The sequence below is a fragment of the Rhinolophus hipposideros genome, assembly GCF_964194185.1.
Source record: "Rhinolophus hipposideros genome assembly, chromosome: 12".
Classification (NCBI taxonomy): Eukaryota; Metazoa; Chordata; class Mammalia; order Chiroptera; family Rhinolophidae; genus Rhinolophus; species Rhinolophus hipposideros.
Window position 1 is genome coordinate 54,640,788 of NC_138058.1, and position 6,000 is coordinate 54,646,787.

Below are 6,000 nucleotides of genomic sequence, written 5' to 3' on the forward strand. Positions count from 1 at the left end.
AGATAAAACCTAGCTGGACAATCGGCTCTAATGCGTCTTTTGGAGCAAAAATTAATATAAGACCCGGTATTATATTTTGTATTATATTATATTATATTATATTATATCATATTATTATATTATATTATAAAGACCGGGTCTTATAGTAAAATAAGACCCGGTCTTATATAATAATGTTTGCTCCAAAAGACACATTAGAGCTGATTGTGCGGCTAGGTCTTATTTTCAGGGAAACATGGTATACAAGGTGATGATGTTTTCAGGACTCCTATATTATAATCCCAGACTATACAATATTAATAAACAATGGTCTAGGTATATAATTATCAAATTATGATCATTTAACATAGGGTGATATAATCAGATCATCTAGCCAAAACCATCTCTCTTCAAAGGTTAATTTTTAAGAAAATGCAATATTCCAGGTAAATGTTTACCTAAGTATGCTTTACTGGTAAGTGCAAACATACAAATGTTCTACTTTTCTAGTTCAACTTAATCTGCTATCAAGTGACAGCACAATTAACTATTATATAACTGTCAAGTAATTACACCACACCCAAAGAGGGTATCCTTAAAATGGTATTTCTCTGGGTATCAAACAATTGGGCCTTCTATAGTTGCTTGTCCATTTAATTTAAGAACTCCAGATTCTAAATCTTTGTAGGGTGTTTCCATTAGAAGTGTGAGGGCACATGGATGGAGCTCAGGAGGGGACGACTTTGTGCAATTCCCACACCCATTGACCTATTTAGAAACAACATTTTACAGGTGGAGAAAGTGAGACCCTGAGAATCTGGCTCTGAAAACTTTAATATAGTATGATAATAATGGAAAGGGAAGTACCTAAGTCATGAGGTAAGTTGTTTTTCCAGCTCTCTGTACTGCTAACGTGATATTTGCAGATACTACCTACTCTTTCATACTGCATATGATGTCTTGCTTCTCAACCCAAATGCAAGCTCCCTCTACCACTCCCACTCATCCTCTCTGTTTGCTTCCATGACCACATAACTGAGCACAAGGACAGGCACTGAGATGAGAGCCAGTCCAGAATTTACTGAGTTGAAACGACTCAACACACATAGGACAATCTGGGCCAAAATGGTTGAGCACCCAAACTCAAAAGTCATAAAGACAATCGCCAAAAATGAATTATAAGCATACAATGGTGATGTTATAGATATACTACCTGGACTGACCTTTTTTCTTTCTTCTGGTGATTGATATTGCAGGCAATAAGATTGATTTAAATTTCAGTTATAAAGGGAATTGAATTGAAGAAATCCCATTTAGTAAACAATTTATAAATACAGTCAATACCTTCTTCCTATGGCCCACTGCTCCAACCAATGGAGGATAGGAGACCCTCAAAGATTGCAACCTCCATTCCTCTCAGGACCTGGATCAGGAGTGGGTAAGGTGATTCTGCTGAGTCACCTGTATGTGCTGTGCTGCTCCTAGCTCAAAGCATGAATGGCTACTGCCTTGCTCTACACAAGATATGCTGGAGCCTGGTGCATGAACCCAGCCCTCTGCATGCCCATAGCCAGGCCCTAAGCTGAGACAGAAAGCAACAGTTTTGTAGATCGGAAGTCCAGGCAGGCTTAACTGGATTCTCTGCTGAAAAAAAAGTCAAAACATTTACAAGGCTGGGCTTTCCCTTATTTTGGAGACTCTGAGGAAGAATTCACTTCCAAGGTCCTTCAGGTTGTCCACTCAGAGGTCTCTGCTCCTTGGCTCCCTCCTCTTCAATCCAGCAGCAGAGCATCAAATCTTTCCCATGCTTCAAATCTCTGATTTCTCTTCTGCTACCAGATAGGGGAAACTCTCTGTTTTTAAAGGGTTCATGTAATTTGATTAGTCCCACCCAGATAATCTTCCTATCTGAAGCCAAGGGATTACTAACCTTTTGCCATGTCATGTAACAAAGTCTCTAGGGCAGTCACTAGGGTCACCCAGGCAAAAGTCATGGGACCATCTTAAAATTCTACCTACCACAGTTAGAAATGTCCAGTTAGCATTTGGCAATAACTTTCTAGAACTTAGGAAAACGCTGTGACTAGAAATGAGAATCTGGGATCTATCACTTTTAGGTAATAGTTTTATGAAATATAAATCCATGGATATACAAGGTCTGACAATCAAGTTCTCGAACTCATCCTCGAAAAAGTGCTACATACCTCATTGCTGAATATCACTACACTCACCTTTGAAGTACTCCCCGTGGGAAGCTGTGCACTGATGCCAGCACCTAGTCCACCCTTCAAAGCAATTTTGGAACTCTTTCTGGAATGGCCTTCAGAGCTGTCATCGTATTACCTTTGATGTCCTGAATGTCATCAAAATGCCTTTCTTTCAATATTTCCTTTATCTTTGGGTAGAGAAAGAAGTCACTGTGGCCAGATCAGGTGAGTAGGGAGGGTGTTCCAATACAGCTATTTGTTTACTGGCTAAAAACTCCCTCACAAACAGTGCCGTGTGAGCTGCTGCATTGTCGTGATGCAAGGGCCATGAATTGTTGGCAAAAAGCTCAAATCATCTAACTTTTTCACATAGAGTTTTCAGCACTTCCTAATGTAAACGGAGTTAACTGTTTGTCCAGTTGGTACAAATTTATAATGAGTAATCCCTCTGATGTCAAAAAAGATCAGCAACATCGTTGCAACAAAGTTTGTGAACTTCATTGTCAAAGCTCCTATGTCTTTCTTTAGAAAGCTCAGACTTTTAAGTCTTATTCAAAAAACACCTTCAAACCTTCAACACTTTTCCTCTTTTCTTTCCCCACCTTTTCCTATGGAAAAATGTGGTTCTGTCCCTGTTAGTGGCTCATGCTTACTTTGCAGGTGGCATTCTCAAGTTGTCAGCAGACAAAGAATAGCATTAAGGACTTGATCAGAATTAAGAAGACCAGAAATACCATTGGTTTTAAAGACTGCAGATGTGAGAACTGAGAACGCACAAACCAGCCTCTCAGTGACTTCTCAGACAGCCCAGCCTTTGGACCTCAGATCTTCAGCCTGCACCTCTGTCGCATTTTATTCAATGGAGCAATATATATATATATATACACACATATATATATAATTTTATAATATATGTAATACATAGCATTTTTGTGTATGTGTTTAGCAGCAAATGAAGGTATACAAAGAAAAGAATTACACTGGATTTCATAGAGACCTTTTTTTTAATCAAGTAGAAAGGTACATTATTATTGGATGCTCATTTTATTTCAGAATTCTGTGTGCTGTAGTTTGCTAAGATTTTAAATCAACAATGATAACTACAAGCAATCCTTGATAATAATGGCAGCATATGTTACAGGTTATCTCACTCCACGAACAAAAGCAATCTTGTAGGAGATGAAACACAATGTTGTAATTAGAAATAAATTGATTCAATAAATATTAAGCAGTAAAAAATAATATTCGTTTAGCCATTTCCTTCTCAGCAGAACCTGCAATTGAGGCTCATCCTAATATCTGACCCATGAAATTAAGATGATAAGGTATTATTGAGAGAGAAGATAGGGGGAATTTAACAGCCATGGTTCTTTGAAATTTCAGTATGCTTTTTGCAATTGCAAGTTGATGCTTCTGCTCCTCCCCCACACCTCAATGGTAAACAAGAAATGATAACCAGCAGAGAGATGAATGAATGCACTTCAATGAGTCCCATTTATAATTTTATGAGTTACTGTTATGTTATTTGGAAAGAATCGGTCTTCAAGATCAGGTGTTCCAAATAATCCCAACAAGTACAAATTTTAAATTACTTTGTCTATATTTCCTGGTTATTTGCAACCTTTTTGACCAATTTGAGCATTTCTTTTAATTGAATTGGCCAAACTGGTCAAGTTAGTCCAGGCCCCCAGACCACCCCCTGCTTTTTCCTTTGGGAAAAGACTTCTTCCCTCCATCACAAGCAAAAAAACTTCAGTAAACTCTATCTTTAATCAAGTCCATCTAATTTTCTACCAGTCTCAATTTTGCCTCCAAGCAGCCTGGAACAGCCTGGAGTAAGCCAAACTAGCTCTCTGCCAGCTAATCTGATAAACTAATCTGACAGAGACGAATGCTTTTTAGGAAGGTTGCTGTTGCCAAGGGATGAGGATAAGACTGGGTTTGGATACTCAAATTACTTAGGTCCCCTGTCACTGAAAATTTGGCCTTACATGACTCTCATGGCAAATAACTACACTTTAAATACTTTTGAGTAAATAATAGTCATACAACCATAGTAATGATGACGTATAGTTCCATTTTTTTGGTTGTGCATTTCACCAAAACTCAGCATTGTATATATTCCCTAAACTACTAGGCAAAGTCTCATCCAGCGTTTCAAAATTCTGCTGAAAGAAAGAAGCTGTTATTGAGCTGATAAATCACCAGAATATTTTCCAAGGTTTGGTTTGGGAAATTGCTTCCATCTGAGAGTGGCAAACTTATTCCCTGCTAGAAACTTCTTCTTCTAAAATACTAAAAGCATCCCTGGAGTACTTTAAGAACAAACTTGTGGCCTCAGGGCTGCTAATGCTTTTTAAGATTATAACTGTCCTCCGGAGACCCTTGGGCCTGGCACAGTCTGGCAACTTGCAGCCTCACTGGTCACCATTCCTCCTGCTCACCCCCAAGCACTAGCAGCCCTTCTGATCCTCTTTGGGGTGTGTGTGTTCAGAAGATAGCAGTTTATGGATATATGCAGGTCCCTAGTGTCCGATTAAACTCAAGACACAGCAGAGGAAGAAAACAGCTTAAAATCTGAAAAAGGTAAAGGAAGATAAAGGCCAGGTTCAAAGGAAAAGAGTAAGTCAAGGGAGAGACAAGGAGTCCGACCTGGGTTAAGACTGAATCACGAATCAAAGCTGGACGTGTGACCAGGGATTATGAACAAACCAAGTCAGGGTGAGGCAACGGGCTCAAGGGCATGAGAACAGAGACATGAGGGCAAGAAAACCTGGATTTTAATTCCACTCCACTCTGGGTCTCACTTTCCTTTCCGTAAAATGAAATTTTAAAATTAAATTACCTCAATCATTCAAACATTATGAGTCTATGAAGACCATACAAATAGCCAAAGGCCATAAATACTGCACTATTTGGAGACCAAAACACAGGACAATGAGTTGGAGCCAATTAAGTAGTCAGAGCAAATATAGGTGAAAACAGCAGCACTTTGAAACCAAGTAAAAATCCGCCTCAGACAGAAAATCTCTCACGGGCGTCATGTTATCTGTATCCTTCCAGACACTCTACTAGGCATCGTGGAAGATCCTAGAAATAATAGTCATGTGCCCTTCCCTCTAGGAAATGTATCTTTGATAGAAGGAAAAGATTCACTTTTATGCAATTATATATATATGTATGTATATATATATATATATATGTATTTACATATATATATATATATATATATATATATATGTAAAGTGGTTCAGAAAAAAAATAATGAAATAGCAAAAGATAGTCAGTGTTAGAGGCACTCACGGGCGAGAGCCCAGGACTTGTCTGAATATGGTGGCTCAGACCCACATGATCTGCTATAAATCGGTTACTCTCTAAGGAATACCCAACAGATACTAACTTCCAATCTTAGCAAAGTCAAGCAAAAGCTTGGGTTTATCTGGCATTTTCTACTGCCAGAAGCTGAAAACCATCCCGGTACCCTTTGCAGCCCCAGCCAACCACCAAATACACTGTATTGATTGGATCTTATACAAAATCCTAACCAGACTGTAGTCTCAGGTATCATGGCTGAACAACCGCGAGATACCACTGGGCAAATACTTCAAGTCTAGGTCACAAGTGGGTCCAGTCCAGTAGACAGCAATCATTATCAGACTTAGAAAGGCATTTATGCCCCCCTACAGTTATTCAACAAACCACTGAGGATATATTCTAAGAGTGAGAATACGCAGCAGTCATGAGTTCAGATTTCAAGCAAGATCGAAGGCTGAGAGGCCAGAAACAGAGCTTGGGTCCCTTAGTGTGAAGATGG